The sequence below is a fragment of the Mobula birostris genome, chromosome 3, assembly GCF_030028105.1.
Source record: "Mobula birostris isolate sMobBir1 chromosome 3, sMobBir1.hap1, whole genome shotgun sequence".
Classification (NCBI taxonomy): domain Eukaryota; kingdom Metazoa; phylum Chordata; class Chondrichthyes; order Myliobatiformes; family Myliobatidae; genus Mobula; species Mobula birostris.
In genome coordinates, this window is record NC_092372.1 from 91398017 (window position 1) to 91420331 (window position 22315).

General features: G+C 42.2%; 1 long non-coding RNA gene and 1 pseudogene across 4 annotated transcripts in view; one reads left to right on the forward strand and one right to left on the reverse strand.

Moving 5' to 3' along the window:
• The first annotated feature begins 13725 nt into the window (after window positions 1-13725).
• On the forward strand, window positions 13726-15594 carry LOC140195682 (craniofacial development protein 2-like; annotated as a pseudogene).
• Window positions 15595-17110: 1516 nt separating this feature from the next.
• LOC140194640 (uncharacterized) overlaps window positions 17111-22315 on the reverse strand; it is a 33258-nt gene continuing 28053 nt past the window's right edge. For 3 of the 4 annotated variants that reach the window (XR_011885256.1, XR_011885254.1, XR_011885253.1), the window contains one exon: window positions 17111-17589. This is a non-coding gene — a long non-coding RNA (uncharacterized lncRNA). The remainder of the gene's footprint in view (window positions 17590-22315) is intronic. The other variant, XR_011885255.1, reaches the window with a different exon arrangement.

Below are 22315 nucleotides of genomic sequence, written 5' to 3' on the forward strand. Positions count from 1 at the left end.
CTGGGAGACTGGAAGATTCCGAGGACTCCTGCATCTGACACCCAGAGCAAAGTACTAACCCTACTGACATGCTTCCTATCCCTCAAAAAAAAATGCAAAGAAAAAAACAAAAAAAAACAAAGTCCACTTACCTCGCCAAAGCCCGCTGTTGCCGAAGCTTAAATGAGCCGAAGCCTTTCGCTTCTACTTTCACCACTGACCTACTCCTGACAACTGTCCACCCTGACATGGCCGCTCTGCTTATCCCTTCGGTACTTTTATTTAGTTCGTCGAGCTTTGTTGCCACTACTGATGGGCCCTGCACAATGGACTAACGCCCACAAAGCTCTCGTTTTAAATCACCACCTCTGACCTGCGAGAAGCACTTGTTTGTCAAGCTTAGTTGCCGCCACTGATAGGCCCCGCACAATAGGACGTAATGTGTAAGGCACTGGAAGCACTTTGTGGAATCTTGGTGTTGCTTCTTCATCCAGTTCAATTCTGGTCGTCATGCCTTTGAGTTTACGAATCCCCTTCTCAAACACCTTCTCATTAGCATTAAGCAGCTGTGACAGTCTTTGGTTAATACTATTTGAGCTACTGTTGCCTGCTGATATCACACTGAGAGCTTTTATTGTATGCTAGTCTAGTTGGAATTTTCTCAACCATTCACATCACAAATGTGCTGGCCCTCCACTTTTCAACACATAAAGCTCTAACTGCTATGCTTTGCCTCCATATGTCACATTCGCTTACAGTTTGCCCTTGGGAGACGCTTCTTTGCCTGTGTAGATCTTCAGCATCACTGAGGTTTTTTCTAAAAGTAGCTTAGAAAACAGTCTGCTGTAGTCAGCCTCTAAAATTATATATAAATCTGACCCTGTACTCAGCTCCATTGTGATCCATCTGACTTCTTGATCTGCTTCAGTAATGCTATGCTGTTCTTGGCATGACAGCTCACCTTTGTGCACTTGTTTAGTTTTGTGTTTGAAACTTTTCACTCTGTGTGGTTTTTCTTTTTGGTTGTGGTTTTTGTCTGACTTGCACACTCTCGCTATGTGACCTTATCTGTAACAGTTCCTGCAAATTTTTTCTTTGAATCAACAGTTATTTGCATCATGGGAGGATTTGCCACATTGATGACCTTTTTGGTTTTTGCGCTATTCAGGTAATTTTGTGCTTTTCACATTCTAAACTCTTTTTCTGTAGTTCTGCTGCATCCTTTACTGTAGTCTCTAATGATATTACAATGGTCAATGGTCATTCTAAGGTTAGGTCTTTCTCTGACGGTAGCCTCTCTTGAGTGGTTTGATAGTGCAAGCGACAGACAGACTTTCCCCTTAATTCATCAGAAAATCCATCTCTAAAGTCACAGTATTGGGAAAGTTTGTGCAGTTCTTCAATGTATTCAGAAATGCTTTCATACTTTGACTGGTTCTTTTTGTAAAATCTAGATTTCTCCACTATTACTTGCAGTTTAGGGCTCAATTAATTTTGTAAAATTGCAATAATTTCATCAAACATCTTGATTGCTGGCTTTTCAGGAGTTACTAAGTTACGTAAGAGTTTGTACGTTTTAGCACCCATTAAGCTAAGAAGCTTGGAGGCTTTCTTTTCCTCATCCATGTCATTCATGTTACAATACAGTTCAACCTTCTCAATATATGATTCCTGGCCCTCATTAAGACTACCAAATTCATCATCTTTCCTGACTAAGGCCATCATGTTATTTTCACTTTAACTCTGGTTGTGCATCTTTCACTGTGTATCGTGCACTATTACTCACGCAACCCTTTGTTCGCATCCATTTGATTATGCCGACAGCTTTCCCGAGGCAGTAAGATGTGTGGACAGTGCCCATATAGGAAGCAAGGAAAAGACAGAAGAATGAAGCTATTTTATTTCTATTTTTTGTGCTACTGATTTAATTTAACTACTTAATTTATATATACTTGCTGTAATTCAGTTTTTGCCCTCTATTATTGTGTATTGCATTTCAATACTGCCACTAAGTTAATAAATTTCACGACATATGCCGGTGATATTAAACCTGATTCTGATTGTTCCGGCTGTTCTTTTCACTGCAAAGACCCTGAACTCTGAAATTCCCTTCCTATTTCCCTTCTTATCTCTTTTTTTTATTTCCTTCTTTAAAGCTGCATATCTGTCAAGATTTTGAGTGTTTGTCAAAATATCCTCTTAACTGATTCAAGTGTTAACTTCTGTTTGATACTGTTGTTGAAATGCCTTCTTGGACAACATTGGGGCAATATGTAGCATTTAATGCATCAAATTAATTCATATTTATCCTCATGGTGGCCACAGGTAGTGGGGCCGCTTTCTCCTGAAAAAGGATATAAATTCCAGGATAAGTAAAAATCTGAATATCAGAACATTGGAAAGTTTTTGACAAGAACAGGCCATTCAGTCCAACAAAGTTTGCCAAATTCCTTTTCACATAGTGTGTTGAAATAACTATCGAATTCAGATTTGAAAGTCTTTAAGGTACTGCTCTCATCTACACAACTAGGTAGTTTGCTCCTGTGTCTAAAGCTTGCTGTGTAAAGAAACGCTTCCTGATGTTGGTCTGAAATCTCCCTTTAACCAATCTCCACCTATGGCCCCGTGTCTTTCTTCCTTGATGTATTAATTTTGAAGTAGCAGCTGCTATCCACCTTACTTATACACTTAAAAATTTTGAACACTTCTAACATGTCTCCTCTCACTCTACATCTACTTAGGCTAAAGATATTTAATTCTTTCAGTCTTTCTTCATAGCTCATACCCTGCAGACCTGGAAAGAGTCTCGTCGCACTTCTGAGCTCTCCAGTACCTTCACATCCCTCACAACATATGGAGACCAAAACTGTACACAGTACTCAAGGTGTGGCCTCACAAGTTCATTATACAGCTTAAGGAGACTGTCTCTAGACATGAACTCCACTGAGTGCATTATATAGCCCAACATACTATTAGCCTTTCTAATTGCTTCTGTGCATTGTCTAGATGTTGATAGTGATGAGTCGACCAAGACACACAAATCCTTTCCATGCAGTGCAGTCTCTAACTCAGGAGCCCCCACTGTACGAGGGCTGATTGATGTTCATAGCCTAAGGTAGAAGGAGTCAATTTTAGAAAGCCTAGCACATTTATTTTTCAGAATAGTCCCCTCCTACATTTACACACTTGGTGCAGCGGTCATGGAGTGTACGGATCCCTTCTTTGTAGAAGTCAGCGTTTTGGACCTCCAAAAGTTGTGCACAGCAGGGGTGATTGATAAGTTCGTGGCCTAGGGTAGAGCGAGATGAGTTACACACATGAAAAATGCTGGTGAATGCAGCAGGCCAGGCAGCATCTATAGAAAGAGGTACAGTCGATGTTTCGGGACGAGACCCTTCGTCAGGACTAACTGAAAGAAGAGACAGTAAGAGATTTGAAAGGGGGAGGGGGAGATCCAAAATGATAGGAGAAGACACTAGGGGGAGGGATGGAGCTAAGAGCTGGAAATTTGATTGGCAAAAGGCATATGAGGCTGGAGAAGGGAGAGGATCATGGGACGGGAGGCCCAGGGAGATGAGTTATACAGCTCTCATTATAAGCACGTGCAGTTCAACTCTTTGAGTGATTATGCAGAAAGTCTGAAGTTAATAACTCATCTCCTTCTACTGACTTATCAATCACCCCTGCTGTGGACCACTTCTGGAGGTCCAAGATGCCGACTTCTACAAAGAAAGGATCCATATGCTCCACGACCGCTGAACTAAGTGTGTAAATGTGGGAGGGGACTATGCTGAAAAGTAAAATGAGCAAGGTTTTCTTAAATTGACTCCTTCAACCTTTGACCACAAACTTATCAATCACCCCTTGTATACTTACATCTAATATTCCTACTTCCTATATGTAATATTTTACATTTACTTTACTTACATTAAATTTCATCTGCCATTTATCTGCCCAGATTTGGATTTTGTTCAGATCTGACTGTATTGATCCTGCTGCTGGAATGTTATCAACCCCTCCTCCTAATTTTGTGTCATCGGCAAACTTTACTAGTTTGGTTGTTCTGTGTTTATCAGATCATTAATGTAAATTAAAAACAGCAGCAGCCCCAAAACTGATGCCTGTAGAACCCCACTTTTAACATCTTCTATGTATGAAATTGATCCTCTCACCATAACTCGTTGGTTCCTGTTTTTGAGCCAATTCTGTACCCATTTGTACATCTTACCCTGAATCCCTATGTCCTGTAATTTGATTATTAACCTCTTGTGAGGTACCTGGTCAAAAGTCTTCTGAAAGTCCAAGTAAATTATACCAACTACTCAATTGTTATCATAAGTTGTAGTTACCACTTCATAGAACGTCAACATATTATGAAAACATTATTTCTCCTTTCTGAACCCATGCTGGCTTTCTGCTAACATGCCTGTTCTTATGATCTGCTTTTCCAACTCAGTCTTTATTAATGTTTCCATTATCTTACCTACAATACACATTAGGACCCTGGTCTATAGTTACCAGGGTTAGTGTGCTCACCTTTCTTATATACCAGGAAAACGTTAGCCCATTCCTCGTCCTTAGAGATTTCAGCAGTCTTCACTGACATTTGAAAAATGCATGATAGTGGTTTGTATATAAAATCACAGCCCTCTTTAAGTACCCTTGGATATATACATTGTCTGGCCCTGGAGATTTATTAACTTTCAGTCTTTTCAGCTGAAGCAGGAACTCATTTTCTAATATCTCTAAGTCACTTAAAACAACCTTATTGTTCACTATATTTACTAACATATTACTAACATCTTCGCAAGTGAATACTTTAGTAAAACATGACTGAATTTCATAAGATGACTTACGAGTATCCGTTATGTCAGAGGTCCCCAATCTTTTTTGCACAGCAGACCGGTTTAATGTTGACAATATTCTTGCGGACCAGCCAACCAGGGGCCGGGGGTTGGGGGGTGTTAATCACGACCGGAATATAGGTGTTAAGTCAATTATGAGTCATTTATAAGTGACTAATACACTCAATTTCGTTTCCAAAAGGGTTTATCTAACAAATTTAATATTAAACACATAGCGCATATTTTCCTCGTATGAATATTGATAAGTCAATTATAAGAATAGCATCATAACATTTTAAGTAACATTTGGATATTAAACACACAGCACATATTTTCCTCGTATGAACATATAAAATCACTGCAACACACCAATATCACTATATCAGTGGCAGCCCTGGGCTTGTTTTCCTGCAAGAACACAGTCCCATCAAGGGGTGATGGGAGACAATGATACTCGAAGGGGGTTCCTTATGTCCAGTCTATTCAGCAATTTAGTTTTCATGGCATTCATTGCAGAAAACTCTGCTTCACAGCGATATGATGTTGGAAATGGAAGCAACATTTTCAGTGCTTTCGTGGCTATCTCAGGATATTCAGCCTTGACTTTGATCCAGGATGCCGGCAGAGATGTTATGTCAAACATTTTTTTCAGCCCACCAACATCTGCAAGCTCGAGGAGTTGACCTTTTTCCCACACTGACAGGGATGATTCACTGGAGACATTCACAAATGGGTCACGGACCCATCCCTTTGCACGTCTTGGGTCATTTGCATCTTGGGTCACTGATGACCTCGCGTGCGTTCAAGTTCAACAGTGCGTGACAGGGAATGAGGAAAGGTGCAGCTGACTCATATCGTTTCATATTGCCAAATCATATCATTTCCTCGCAGCCCGGTAGCACATGCTTTGTGGCCCGGTACCAGTCCCCGGCCCAGTGGTTGGGGCCCACTGCGTTACGTCCTTCTCTGCACAATTTATCAGCCCACTATTATTCCTAATGTACTTAACTTCCTCTTTGACTTTTCTCTTACTACTAAAGTATCTAAAAAATGTCTTGGGGTCAATCTTGGCATTATCAGCAATATCCTTCTCAATCTGCCTTTTGACAATCCAAATTTCCCTCTTGACTATTGCTCATATTTTCATATGCCTTACAGTTAACATCATTACTATTTTTCTGCATTACTTATATAGCTGTATTTTCTTCAGTAATTTTTATGTATATCTTTTTTCATCTATGTAGATGATCTGTTGTTTTTATTGCTTTTCCCAACCTTGGGTATGAACATTACCTGCACTGCATGTATTACCTCTTTAAATTGACCCCATTGTTCCGCAGCTGAGTCAACGTCAAGCAGCTCCTTCTAGTTTACCTTCTGAAGTCTTTACTGTATCTGCATAAATTTTGCCTTTCTGAAACTTAATTTAATGGTTTTGGATTTTATTGATATACTCTCCCAAAAAACTTCAAGACCAACAATGTTATGATTGCTTGTTCCTAAGGACTCAACAAATTTTGTATTTAAAATTCTATCCTGATTACTACAGAATATCAAATCCAGACAGGCTTCCCCTCTTGTTGGTGCATTTACGTAGTAGGTTAAAAAAAATTAATGAACAGTGAACAATGGCCAAGACCCTGCAGCTGACCTAAGGGCTCTGTTGGAGGTGTGGCAGGCAGCAAATCCAAGCAGGAAGCAACATCTTCCTGTAAATCTCATGAAACAGTGAACAATGGAAAGGCAATCAATCCAACCAATACATAGACTCTGAAGCCCTCTTTTCCTACAGAAGCATAACGCTCTGAGAAGTTAGTGAAGATTCTAATGGTCATAACTGTTAGTAGATATCATTTTATGTACGAAATTTAGTCTGGCTTTATGATCAGCAGGAAATCCGCAGGTCAAGCAGCATCTGTGGGAGGAAAGAAATAGTTAACATTTTGTGTTGAAACCCTACAACGGGGCTAAGAGTGGAGAGGGGAGATAAATAGCATAAGGAGGAGCTGAGGAGTGGCAAGAAACGATTCTGAGGTGATTGGTGGATGGAAGAGGGATGTAAGATGAGAGGGTAATAGTAGAGGTAGGGCAGGCGAGTGGGAGTGGAAGTCTGTGGCAGGTGAAGGCAGGCAGCATTCATCATTAAGGATTCCCATCACCCAGGACATAGCCTCTTCACACTGATACCATCAGGAAGGAGGTACAGAAGCCTAAAGGCACACACTCAGCGAATCAGAAGCAGCTTCTTCCCCTCTGCCATCCGATTTCTAAATGGACATTGAACCCATGAACACAACCTCATTACTATTTTATTTCTGTTATTTTGTACTATTTATTTTAATTTAACTATTCAATAGACATGTACATACTAATGTAACTCAGCTCTTTTTCTCTACATTTATTTATCATGTATTGCATTGTACTGCTGCCAGGAAGTTAACACATTTCACAACATATGCCGGTGAGATTAAATCTGAGTCTGATAGAAGGAGGCAGACAAAGTGGGAAGAGGGAAAAAGAAATAATTGCTGTAGCAAGGTGGGGGATGGAAGTGTGAAAATGAGAGAGAGCTGCTGGAGGGAGATTAAAAGGATCGCAAAGTGCTACCAAAGTTTGATATGGATAAGTAAAGGAGATGAAAATAGGAAACGTGAGAAGGATGGAGAGGTGAAGGAAGGCAAACTGTGTGTAAAATGGGTGGATAGAGCCAGGAGAGGGGAGTGGCCAAAAGTGGGTAAAGTGGGGCTGTAGGGATGGTGGGAGGACAGGAAGCTCAGAAGGAGGGGTACAGAAAGGTGGCAAAATAGGGGGAAAAGAGAAAAAAGGTTTTCTAGGATTTTTCAATGAAATTCTAAAAAATGAAGTCAATATTTAACTTCGAAGATTACAATGGCATGCAAAAGTTTGGGCACCGCTGGTCAAAATTTCTGTGACTGTGAATAACTAAGCGAGAAAAAGATGAACTGATCTCTAAAAGTCGTGAAGTTAAAGATGAAACATTCTTTTCAACATTTTAAGCAAGATTAGTGTATTATTCTTGTTTTGTACAATTTTAGAGTGAAAAAATGGAAAGGAGCACCATGCAAAAGTTTGGGCACCCCAAGAGATTTGAGCTCTCAGCTAACTTTTACCAAAGTCTCAGACCTTAGTCAGTTTGTTAGGGCTATGGCTTGTCACAGTCATCGTTAGGAAAAGCCAGGTGATGCAAATTTCAAAGCTTTATAAACACCCTGACTCCTCAAACCTTGTCCCAACAATCAGCAGCCATGGGCTCCTCTGAGCAGCTGCCTAGCACTCTGAAAATTAAAATAAATGATGCCCACAAAGCAGGAGAAGGCTATAAGAAGATAGCAAAGCATTTTCAGGTAGCTGATTCCTCAATCCGTAATGTAATTAAGAAATGGCAGTTAACAGGAATGATGAAGGTTAAGTTGAGGTCCAGAAGACCAAGAAAACTTTCCAAGAGAACTGCTCGTAGGATTGCCAGAAAGGCAAATCAAAAGCCCAATTTGACTGCAAAAGACCTTCAGGAAGATTTAGCAGACTCTGGAGTGGTGGTGCACTGTTCTACTGTGCAGCGACACCTGCACAAATATGACCTTCATGGAAGAGTCATCAGAAGAAATCCTTTCCTGCATCCTCACCGCAAAATTCAGTGTCAGAAGTTTGCAAAGGAATATGTAAACAAGCCTGATGCATTTTGGAAACAAGTCCTGTGGACTGATGAAGTTTAAATAGGACTTTTTGGCCACAATGATCAAAGGTATGTTTGGAAAAAAAAGGGTGCAGAATTTCTTGAAAAGAACACCTCTCCAGCTGTTAAGCACGGGGGTGGATTGATCATGCTTTGGGCTTGTGTTGCAGCCAGTGGCACAGGGAACATTTCACTGGTAGAGGGAAGAATGAATTCAATTAAATGCCAGCAAATTCTGGAAGCAAACATCACACTGTCTGTAAAAAAGCCGAAGATGAAAAGAGCAAACACGAGAAAATCTGCAGATGCTGGAAATTCAAGCTACACACAAAATGCTGGTGGAACGCAGCAGGCCAGGCAGCATCTAAAGGAAGAAGTACAGGCGACGTTTCGGGTTGAGACCCTTCGTCAGGTCTCAGCGAAAAAGGAGATAGTAAGAGATTTGAAAGTATAAGGGGGAGGGGGAGACCCGAAATGATAAGCGAAGACAGGAGCGGGAGGGATGAAGCCAAGATGAAAAGAGGATGGCTTTGACAACAGGATAATGATCCTAAACACACCTCAAAATCCACAATGGACTACCTCAAGGGGCACAAGCTGAAGGTTTTGCCATGGCCCTCACAGTCCCCTGACCTAAACATCATTGAAAATCTGTGGATAGACCTCAAAAGAGCAGTGCATGCAAGACAGCCCAAGAATCTCACAGAACTAGAAGCCTTTTGCAAGGAAGAATGGGTGAAAATCCCCCAAACAAGAAATGAAAGACTCTTAACTTAGCTGGCTACAGAAAGCATTTACAAGCTGTGATACTTGCCAAAGGGTGTGTTACTAAGTACTGACCATGCAGGGTGCCCAAACTTTTGCTTCGGGCCCTTTTCCTTTTTTATTATTTTGAAACCGTAAAAGATGGAAATAAAAAGGTAATCTTGCTTAAAATATTAAAGAAGTGTATCATCTTTAACTTGATGCCTTTTGGAAATCAGGTCATCCTTTACTCACTTAGCTATTCACAGTAACAGAAATTTTGACCAGGGGTGCTCAAACTTTTGCATGCCACTGTATATTTTTAAACACAGCTGAATATTAATGGGATAAGCCTTCTATCCCAACATCACTTGGAAGTTAGCTGTGTTTCTTGATGGAAGTTCTGATAATCAGCACAGCTGTCAGCCAGCAGCATCATCATCTTCTACACACAAGAGATTTTCTTCTGCCCTGTCAGCTAAAATCTGCCACAAGTGCAGCAGCTTCCTTCAGGCACAGACAAGAGGGACTGCAGACCTACAGATGCTGAAAATCTTGAGCAACACACACTGAGAGCAGTTACCGTTTTTGAGCCGAGACTCCTCATTAGAACTCAGGGTCTCAGCCTGAAATATTGACTGTTTATTTCCATTCAGAGATGCTGCCTCACCTGCAGAGTTCCTCCAGCATTTTGTGTGTGTTGCTTACTTTCCTTCAAATGAGTGGGGGCAATTGTGCACCCAGAGAACAATCCATGGAGATCATTTATAAACACTTAATTAAACTACTTTAATTATTTTATTTTAGTTTTTAGTATAAAAGTTAATCATATTTTTAATCTTTATTTTTATTTTTAACTCACCCTATGTTTCTCTGATTGTTTGTAAATGTGAAGGACAGTTATAAACACTTTATCAGATTTCCTATCACCTTTCTCTTTTTATCAGATTCAATAATCTGCAGCACTTGTTCTCTCTACCTATCACCTCCCAGCTTCTGTTGCTACCTTCACCTCTCCCTCCCCCCACTCAACCATCTGCCAGATCAACCATCTTTCACCTGGATCAACCTATCACTTAGTGTACACAAGTTCCAGTGTAAACTGGTCTTAATTTCCCACAGCAAATGTCACTAATAATCGTTTAATCAGCTGATGATCCTGGAGCCAAATCAAAGGTCAAAGGTTCATTTATTATCAAAGCACGTATCCATATACAACTCTGAAATTTGTCTTCTCCAGACAGTTACAAAACAAAGAAAGAATATGAAAGTTGCTCAGAAAGAAACATCAAACCTATCCCCTCCCCTGCAAAAAACCGAACGGCACCACAATCATCAACCGCCCCAAACCCCACTCCCCCTCACAAAATGGAACAAGAATATAGTCCCCGAAATAAAACCCCTCCCCCACAAAAAAACCTAACAGAACATCATCCCCCAAGCACCCTTCCCTTGTACAACAAAATGGAAAGGGAACAGATGATAAAAAACACAGAATATAAAAACCGTAAGTCTGAAAAAAGTCCACAGTCCATAAACACAATAGTCAAAGTTACTTACCAACGCCTTTCATAGAGTGCAGCCAGATGCTGGCACTGAGGCCTTTCCTACGTTACATGCTGACCTCAACAACACTGGTGGTCTGAGAGTAAAGCAGAATACTGGGCTTGGGGCCATACTGAAAATAACATCATGACCCAGGAGCAGGTGGTCTGCAATTACACAGCAACTAAAGACCCACTCAATTGTGTTTGGCTCAAATGGTGTACTGAGACCTGGTGCAGATCATCTGGCAGGGGTTTATGCAGACATTTCTAACACCTTCATGCTTTAAGGAGACCTCTGTTATCCTGGTACCTTAAGAACAACTTAATGACTACCATCTTGAATTAGTGGCTACCATCATGAAGTGTATAAGAGGCTGGTCATGGTACATATTAATTCCAGATTCTCAACCTCAGCACATCACAAAAACCAGCCTCCCTTCCATGGAATAGTCTATACTTCTTGCTGCCTATGTAAAGCTGACAATAATCAACCAATTCCAATTCGAAATCCTTTATCATCATCATCATTATGTGACATGTCATATGACGTAGACAGTCATGGTCTTTCCATGACCAATATTGTTCCTGGCAAATTTTTCAACAGAAATGGTTTGCCATTGCCTTCTTCAGGGCAGTGCCTTTACAAGACGGGTGACCCCAGCCGTTATCAATACTCTTCAGAGATTGTCTGCCTGGCGTCAGTAGTCCAGTGGCTGTATAACTAGGATATCAGTTGCTCATACGACCAGCCACCGCCTGCTCCCACGGCTTCACATGACCCCAATTGGCAGGGGGAGGGCTAAGCAGGTGTAACACTTTGCCCAAGAGTGGCCTGCAGGCTAGCGGAGGGAAGGAGCATCTTAAACTTCCTTTGGTAGGTAATACCTCTATCCAGCCACCCATGATTACTTTATAAAGGGATATAAATCGATGAGCACACCTTAGAATGGTTGATGTGCTGATTTTAAAGAGTTTCTTCACTACACCTAGCATCCAGTGGTTCATGGCTCTGCATCAGCTAGATGTTTGATGGAGTTTCCCTTCTGCTAGTAGCAAGAGATGAATCACATCCTGATTAGCTTGAAAGTTTAGAAACATGGATAGCCCAGTTTTCTTGTTTGAATAAAAAGTGTCTTTTTTAAGCATGTCACAGCCCATAATTTGCAAAGCTGCTGACCAAAAGCTGAGAAAAAAGATTAATCTGAAGTTCATTTTTGCCAGTAGGGCCATGAAATGCCAAATGGCCTGCTTCTGTGATCTTCTGTGATTCTGATATTTAATGGTCTAAACAAAATAACCCCATGATAAGGCAGTAATGATATTCCTCTTTTGAATTATTACGCAAAGATGATTTATGATCAAAATAATTAGTTATCAGAATCAGTCTTAATATCACTACTAGTCTTGTGAGACCATGGATCTGCGCCTGGAAAGTCTTCACTCTCCAGGGCGCAGGCCTGGGCAAGGTTGTATGGAAGACCAGCAGTTGCCCATGCTGCAAGTCTCCCCTCTCCATGACACCAGTGTTGTCCAAGGGAAGGGCATTAGGACCCATACAGCTTGTCCCCAGTGTTGTCGCAGAGCACTGTGTGATTAAGTGCCTTGCTCAAGGACACAACACGTTGCCTCGGCTGGGGCTCAAACTCACGACCTTCAAGTCGCTAGTTCAATGCCTTAACCACTTTGCCACGTGCCCACACAATATCACTACTATATGTCATGAAATTTGTTAACTTTGCAACAGCAGTACTATGAAATACATACAGTAATAATAGAGCAAAAACTGTGAATTACACACACACACACACACACACACACACACATATATAAATTAAATAAGTAGTGAAAAAATAGAAATAAAAGATTTGTGAGGTCCATTCAGAAATCAGATTGCAAAGGGAAAAAAGCTGCTCCTGAATCATTGAGTGTGTGCCTTCAGGCTTCTGTATCTTCTCCCTGATGGCAGCATGAGAAAAGGGTATGTCCTGGGTGATGGGGGTCCTTACTGATGGATGCCACTTTTTTGAGGCACTATTCCTTGAAGATGTGCCCATAATGGAGCTGACTAATCGTACAGTGTGAGCACGTGGCCAAGTGGTTAAGGCATTGGACTAGCAACCTGAAGGTCATGAGTTTGAGTCCCAGCCGAGGCAATGTGTTGTGTCCTTGAGCAAGGCACTTAATCACACATTGCTCTGCGACGACACTGGTGCCAAGCCGTATGGGTCCTAATGCCCTTCCCTTGGATAACATCGGTGCCGTGGAGAGGGGAGACATGCAGCATGGGCAACTGCTGGTCTTTTATACAACCCTGCCCAGGCCTGCACCCTGGAGAGGGTGTGCGCAAATCCATGGCCTCGCAAGACTAACGGATGCCTTCGAATTGTACAACTTTCTGCAGCTTATTTCGATCTTGTGCAATAGCACACCCCCTGATATCATATGGTGATGCAACCAGTTAGCTGCATTGATATGTTGGGTCCAGGTGAGGTCCTCAGAGATATTGACACCCAGGAGCTTGAGATTGTTCACTCTTTCTACTTTTGATCCCTCAATAAGGACTGAACTATATGTCTACAGCTTGAACAATGGATAGAAGTCTAAAGAAAGTAAACATAGCAAAAGTAATAAAGTTGTGTACATATGGGCCTTTTTATGGCCAGGGCTTTGCCTTGCTACTGGTACCACGTAGCCCAGTACTACCTGTCTCGGGGCGGGCTGTCGGCGACTCAAACAGCACACCCCCGGTGCACTTCGGTTAACCAGGGAGGAGGGTGTGTAGGCACCCAGCAGGAATAAAAACAAAACCTGTCAAAGGGCGGATGAACTCTTTGTGAGTCCACGGCTACCTACTGTTTGTGTGAGGAGTGGTGTGCCACACAGTCTTTAGTTTCGCGCCTTGTAAGGCATTATGATGATGGACAATCCAACAGAGCCTATACTTCCAGAGCCGGGAGTGCTCAGGAACTCTGTGGAATGCCCAGACCCTGGCCGAGACAGGCAGTATGAAGATGCAATCTCAAAACCCACGGGGAGGGTTGAGTACGACAAGGGGGCCAAGCAAACTGCTCCTCTTTTGTGTTGTAAGGTAAAAACGATCATCTCAACCTTCAACACAAACACCACCCGCCTCTTGCCTCAATGCACAGAGTTGGCATCACAGGCAAGCAGCTACGAGATCTCCATCCTGGGGATCCAAGAACACCATCATGTACACCCTGACGAAGAGATAAGGTTCACAGAGGTAGAGGGGATGCACCTCATCACCTCGTCTGCATGGAGAGAGTCGACGACGATGTCAGCACAAGGTGGAGTAGGGCTGATGTTGAACTGCAAGGTGAAGGAGGCACTAAGGAGCGTAGTCTCAGTCAGTGACAGAATCCTCACTGCGAAATTCGACAGAAACCCAGTGACCTCTGTCATCATCTGTTACTCCCCGCACAACTGCAGCGAGGAGAAGGAGGTGGAGGCCTTCTACAGTAAACTTCACAAAGCTGTCACTTCAATACCGGCACATAACCTCCTGGCTGTGCTCGGTGATTTTAATGCCGAGTTCGGACTGGAAGATGTTCCATACTCTTACCAAGACTTTACCAACAGAAATGGACAATATCTAGTTGATTTAATACAGGAACATAGTCTCATTGCCGCCAACACACAATTCAAGAAGTGAGCTGGTAAACTGTGGACATATGAAAACAAAGCCTCCATCTACAGGAAACAGCTCGATTACATCCTTGTAAGAACAATATGGCGTAATTGTGTGATCAACACAGAAGCCTACAGCACCTTCAACTCGGTCAGTTCTGACCACAGAGTAGTGTCAATGCAAGTGAGACTGAGCCTGCGGCAACCCAAAGCCACAGGTCCCAAGGAGAAGATAGACTGGAAGGCATTCTCCTCACAGCCTATTCTTCAAGCCCAGTACACAGTGGAGGTGAGAAATCGCTTCAGCCCACTCAAAAGGGGGGAGGAAGAGACTGCCACCGACCGCTATCAACAGCTCATAGACGCACACACAGGTGTAACAAAGAGTTTGTTTACTGTGAAGCGAATCAAGAAGAGTCAGATCTCAAAACATCCTGACGTTGTCGCAGCAAGAAGTGAGGTCAATGCTTGTCATGCCGAACTTAGAAGGAGTGAAACAGAAGAGCTAAGAGACAAGTTCAAGGCAGCAAAGAAGAATCTCTTTGCCACCTACGACCGACTGAAGAAAGAGTAACTAGCTGAGAGGATTAGAGAGATAGAAGCTGCTAATGAAGACATGCAGCATGGAGAAGCATGGCGCCTAGTCAATGAAATCAGTAGACGGAAGAAGTCCCCATTAGGTCAAATAAGTGGTAAAACAGCAGAGGACCACGTCCTGACATGGTTTACTCACTTTAAGAACCTGCTGGGAAGCCCTCCAACAATCACAGAAGAAGAAGAGGACATACCCACGATACTAACGCAAGTCGACATCGATGACGGCCCATTCACCATTGAGGAACTGAAGAAGGCCAAATATGCACTCAAACAGGGCAGGAGCGCTGGACCAGATGGGATACCACCAGATGTGCTGAAGAACTGCAACCTGGATGACATCTTGCTGGACATATGTAATACGGCACTGATGAAAGGTGACAAACCAGAACAGTGGTCACTCTCAAACAGTATCCCAGTCCCCAAGTCTGGATCCCTCACAAAGACAGATAACTACATGGTATCAGCTTGACCTGCATCTTAGCAAAGTTATACAATCGGATGATCTTGAACAGGTTTCGCACTGCCATTGACCCTAAGCTAAGATTCAATCAGAATAGTTTTCGGCAGAAGCGCACAACGGTAATGCAAATACTTGCTCTCGGTATGATCATCGAGGAAGTCAAGAAGAACAACCTACCAGCCGTGCTTACTTACATCGATTTTTGCAAAGCTTTTGACTCCATTTACCGAGGTAAAATGCTGAAGATCCTGAAAGCTTACGTAGTGCCAGACCACCTACTGAGAGCAATAGAGTCCAGCTATAGCAAAACCATAGTGAAAGTCATATCACCAGACGGAGAAACAGCAGTGTTCGAGCTCCTAGCTGGTGTGCTGCAAGGAGACACTCTGGCACCCTACATCTTTATAATCGTCCTTGATTACGCTCTGCGACAAGCTACCAAAGATCATGACAAGCTTGGTTTTACTATGAAACCAGGGCAAACCACAAGGGTCAGACCAGTTACGCTCACAGATCTCGATTTTGCAGATGACATAGTCCTGCTCTCTGACCAGGTGGAGGAAGCACAGCAGCTACTGACAAGAGTGGAAATAGAATGCAATAAAGTTGGACTTCACCTAAACGCTAAAAAGACAGAGCACATGGCGTTTAACTGCTCAAAACCGTAGAGAATGATACCATTAAGAAAGTCTTTGACTACAAGTACCTCGGGTCAAGAATGATGAGTTCAGAGAAGGACATAAAGATACGGAAGGTGCTGGTGTGGAGGGCTATGAACAACATGGAGGAAATCTTGAAGGGCTTAAAAAGAGGATTTTCATAGCAGTCATAGAGTCCATTCTCGGGTACGTATGTGAGATGTGGACACTCACCAAGACGATGTGAAAGTCTCTAGATGGTTGCTATACATGAATGCTCTGGATGGCTCTTGATGTGAGTTGGCAACAGCACATGACAAACGTTGAGCTCTATAACAACTGACCAACGCTCTCCACTAAAATCGAGGCGAGAAGACTGCAACTAGCAGGGCACTGTCTACGCCACCCTGAGCTACCTGCCAGCCTAGTCATCATATGGGAGCCCAAGCACGGGAAGACAAACCCTGGGCACCCTCCCAAGACTATAGTCAACACGCTCCAAGAAGACAGTGGCGCAGCTAATGTAGATGAACTGAGCACACTGATGAGGGAGAGGGAGAAGTGGAGAGTCCATCATTGTGCCCGACGCTGACCCCCTAGGCCTGAGTCGACATAGTAGTAGTGGCCCTTGTACTTCTCTCTGCAACTGTGTCCTCAACTTCCTAACTGGAAAACTACAATCTGTGCGGATCAGAAGTAACATCTGCTCCTCGCTGACAATCAACACTGGTAACGCTGGCACTCCTCAGGAAGGTGTGCTCTACTCTCTCTACACTCATGACTGTGTGGCTAGGCATAGCTCAAATGCCATCTTTAAATTTGCTGATGATACAAGTACTATTGGCAGAATTTCAGATGTTGACGCAACGGCTTACGGGAGCAAGTGTTACGTAACCGGCAACAATGAATATCAATCGAGACAAGTTAAATAAAAACAATCAAACATTTATTAAACACGCATAAACAATAAAAAAACAAACGAAAACCTTAACTGGAAGATAACCACTATGCAGCCGTTCAACAAACCGTGACCCACCACTGGTTCTTAAAGCATTAAATGCGAAAACAGTTCTTAAAGCGGTAAAGTCAGATACTGTTCTTAAAATAGTAAATTCGAAAATCCAACAGATTTATACGTTCAATTGGGAGAGACTTCTCAGGAGAAGGATTTCTTCATAGACACGACTTTCCTGTTGGTTCTGTCCAAAGGATTCACAATGCAGGAAATAAATGGCTTAAAACAACTGACCTTAGTTTCTAGAGAGCAAATCCCACATGAACTTCCTTTCTCTTTTGATAAGAGTTATCTCGATGCAGGTCGCTACTTCTTCAACGAAGACTCAATAAGGTTGATCCTTTGTTAAACTGCCGAACGATACCAACTTCTCTTACTCCTTCGGGTCCTGTACTTCGATAAAGTCTTCATTCTCCAGTACTGCTGGAAAAAAGTACATCAACACATCTAGCAAAAATTTCCAGTCCAGCACTATTGTACCTCGCAACAGAACGTAACACTCCGTTTTAAAAATGAAACTGCGTCATAAAATAAATACGCAACAGAAACAGAGACAGACTAACCTTCTAGCTGGAAAACTAAAAACTAAAAACTAACTGCGTCATTTGAGGTCTTCCCTTTTATACTCGTGGTGAACATGTCCTCACGTGACCTCACATCGGCGGGAAAACTACATCAGGTGACCTCCAAAAGTCCATTATATCATTCTCACACAAAAAAAGTCATGGATCTCCTTGAGGTATGTAACACAAGATATATCCACTAGTTGAGTGGTGTCACAGCAACAACCTTTCATTCAATGTCAGTAAGACCAAAGAATTGATTGTGAACTTTAGAAAGGGTAACACAAAGGAACACACAGCAGTCCTCATAGAGGGATCAGAAGTGGAAAGAGTGAGTAATTTCAAGTTCCTGGGTGTCAAGATCTCTGAGGATCTGTTTTGAGCCCAACATATCGATGCAGTTACAAAGAAGGCAAGACAGTAGCTATATTTCATTTGGAATTTGGGGAGATTGGTATGTCACCGATAACATTCATGAATTGCTAGAGACGTGCCAGGACAGCATTCTAACTGGATTGATCACCATCTGGTATGGGGGGGGTGGGGTGTTGGTGGGAGGATGCTACTGCACAGGATCAAAATAAGCGGCAGAATATGGTAAACTTAGTCAGCTCTGCATAAAATCTTCTCAGGCTTCCAACTGGGTACAAGTTTTGATTTTAACCGAGATTTTCATAACAGGCTCTGCCATCTTCATCAGGGATGATGCTTAGGCACGTCTAGTCCAGTAGTATACAGTATATACTCAACTCCCATCGTCTATCCCTTCTGATTGGTTAGTCCTCAACCAATCAGGTTTCTGTTGTTCCACCTTGTTTAAAATCGTAATACAGCTCTTACTTAGAGTGAGAGCTTTGTCTTTGTTAAAATTCTTATTCTCTAGTCTTATGTTAATGGCTTCCTTCACCAGGCAGTCCTGAAAGCCATTGGCACAGCACAGTAGTTTTGCATTGAAGTGTTAGTTAAAATTGACACCTGTATCCGGCTGGACACCTGAGCTGAGTTTATGCATCATATATGTCAGGAGAGCACTAGATCAGTTTTTGGTCAGCTCCATAATGGGCACTAGCCTCTTGTAGTATCCAGAACATCTTCAAGGAACAATGTCTCAAAAAGGCAGCATCCATCATTAAGGACCCCCATCACCCAGGTTATGCCTTGATCTCATTTCTACCATCAGGAAGGAGGTACAGAAGCCTGAAGACACACTCAATAACTCAGGAACTGTTTCTTCCCCTCTGCCATCAGATTTCTGAAAGGACATTGAACCCATGAACATTACTTCACTACTTTTTTATTTCTATTTTTGCACTGCTTATTTAATTGCACTTTTAAGTCTGGAAGTGGAATGCAAGAATTTTTTGGCACTCTAATAAGAGCTAAAATAAGTGGCTGTGAAACTACAAAAAACGTGTTTACCTTCAGAAAGTTAGTTATAAATGCTGTATATGATGGACAGGGCTTGCAAGTTGTATGAGCATGTATGAAAGTACTGAAAATTGTTCCTTTCCTCAATCACAAAGACAATTAGGAAAGTCACTGCTAAAATGATCTGAAGCTTAAAAGATTCAGACCATGGCTATGTACATGAGGAGACGTGCAAAGGGAGCAATAGTGTTCAGATCATTATGCCACGTTAGTTATCGTGACTGATTGTATCCTAATTTTAATTATGATCCTTTCTGAAAATTCTCTTACAGTTCTTTGAACTTTAACTCATTTACAACAAGAAGTCATTACCCTTTCAAATTTATACATAAACAATTGCAAGCACTTAAAAGATTTTTAAATATCAGCATGGAATAGTTTTTTAAAACTCTGCAATGAATCCCTCTAAGATCTATTTTTAACTGAAAGGCTGCCTGATCTGCAATTGAGTGAATAAAAAGCTAAGCATATCAATTCGCAGTTTTAAAAATGGATACATTGGTGAAGTGAAACTGCTACCACAGCTGGCAACCACACTGTTGCATGTGATGTGTAATGTGTCTCTTATGACTTTCTGCTTGGCAGGTTAATTAAAACCTGCATAAATGTCTTTGCAAAGCACTCATGTATTGAATCTCACTCAGTTATACTGTCATAATTCTCATAATATGGAACAAGGCTATTCAGCAAACTTGGTCTCATAGAGTCATCAAGTTACAGAACATGAAAACAGACTACTGGGCCTAACCGGTCTATGCCAATCAAGATGGCTCATCCAAGTTTGTCCCATTTGCCAGCATTTGACCCATAGGCTCTTTAGCCTTCCCAATCCATGTATCTGTCCAGCAGGTCTCTACTGACTCTCAGAATATTCATATCAAATTCATTCCCCTGCTTATTTCCCTCCAGTTCTTCTGCCAGTCACCTATACTGGGCTAATTTATAGAAAACAATAAGCCAACCAGGACATCTCTCAAGGATGTGAGAGGGAACTGAAGCAACAAGAGGGCAATCCACCAGGTTAGAGGGCAGATGTGAAAACTTCACACAGTTAATACTGGAGGTCAGGATTGCAGAGGGTGGTACATATATGGATGAGCTGCCAAGGGAAGTAGTTGAGGCAGGTACAATAGCAACTTTCATAAGATAATTGGTCAGGTAATGAAGAGGAAAGGATTAGAAGAATAAACCTGGGCAAATGGGATTACCTTGGATGGGCATTTGATTAGCATAGAACAATTGGACAAAAGGGTCTTTTTCTGTGCTATATGACTCTATGACAAGGCAAGAGGCCACATGAGGCTTAATTCATGGCATGGGAAAGCAGCAGAGTTAGGTGTGCATGTTGACATGTTGTACTGACAAATCAACAATATGAAGTGATGAGTGAAAGTGTGAAATAAAAGCCAGATTCTGTTGCAAAAATATCTGTGAAAATTCATAAGGCCTTGTAGTTGGATTTCACCATTTTTTAGTGAACTGAACCTTCATTCTACTTGGCCTCCTGCAAAAGTGTATTTGAAACAGCATTAAGATATTTTCCTATTAAAACCATGCACAATGTTTTTTTTATTGTCCATGCACAATGTCTTTTATTGTGTATGTATTTCGTTGGAAAACATACACAATTTACGTGTGGGTTCTGAATGGACTGAGTTCAGTTGAAGATACTACTGATACTTATTTGTAAAACTGTCAGGTAGGAGTATTGTGCCTTAACAGGTCGTCAAATACTATAGCTTTCAAGGAGGAAAGGGAGGCTTCAGAGGAAAGGGAAAGAGCTCCAAGATTTACTGAGAGGTGCTAATAGTTCCCAATTATTGAAAGGTATGCAGGCAGTATCAGAGACCCACTAGAGTGTGGCAAAAAGTGGCTCTGGTAATCTCATCCAGGAGTGATAATTCATGGTCAAAGGAACAAGAAATCTTGTGATCTCTCAACTTCATGGTGACCTCAGCACCACTAAAAAGACTGGACTTTGTCGCAGAGAACTTAACATAGCTGCACACTGGCACACACAAGAAGGAGACCACTAGTGCTGTGAGTAGCATCGTCATTTATCTTCAAGGTGCTGAGATAAAGGTGTTCATGTAGCAACGACTGGCACTGCTGCAGGCTGACATGTTCACCTAAGTAGGTTGCTAAAGGCATACATATCTGTTTACGTGCGGGAGAATATCTCTGATTGGCAATAGACATTGAATAAGTGACACGAGAGACCATAGGTAATGGAATCTGGAGCAAAACACCATTTGCTGGAAGAACTCGAAGTCTGAGCAGCATTGGTGGAAGGAAAGAAACTGCTGGGCTGAAACTCTGCATCAGGACAGAGAGTGGAGAGTTAGCTGCCCAGCGTAGGGTGACAAGAAAGGACTCCACGGTGATTGGTGGGCAGAAGATGGGTGTAGAATGACAGACAGATAGAGTCATTGACATAGAGCACCACAGTACAGAAACAAGCTCTTCAGCCCATCTAGTCCATGCCGAACTGCCTGCAATATCATTATTCCAGGTGTTTGTCCATGCTGTAAGCTCATCTGCCTCACCTACAATGCAACAATTCATTGAAATAGCTGCACTCAGAACATTAGCCCCAACGCACTCAACGTTTCAGTTCCTGTCATTGTACGTAAGCATAACAGCTGTTTTCCCCAGAACCTCTCCAGTAGATGCCATCACATTCTGGTTCCCATTCCCCACAACTGTTGGTGGAGCAAGTTAGGAGAGACAGGTGAGTGCAGATGGAGTTGGAAAACTGCAGCTGGTGTATGATATCTGGAGGGAGACAAAGAGAGAGGGGATATTCAACAGCAGATGGCATTTCAATGGCTCATCACTCAGCTCTAGAACCTATGGACAATGAAGAAGCATACTCTTCATTGACTGTAACTCAACATTCAACACTATCATCCCCTAAAATGTCATCTTTATGCTTCAAGACCTGTGGCTCAGTACCACCTTGTGTGACTGGATTCTTCATTTCCTCACTGATAGCCCTCTGTCAGTTCAGGCTGGCAGCAACATCTCCTCCACAATCTCCATCAGCACAGTTGCACCACAGGACTGTTCACATAACACACCCCGCCCACTCTACGCTTTAAATTTATGATGGTAAGTACAGATCTAATGCTGTCTTTTTTGTTTGTTGAAGACACCAT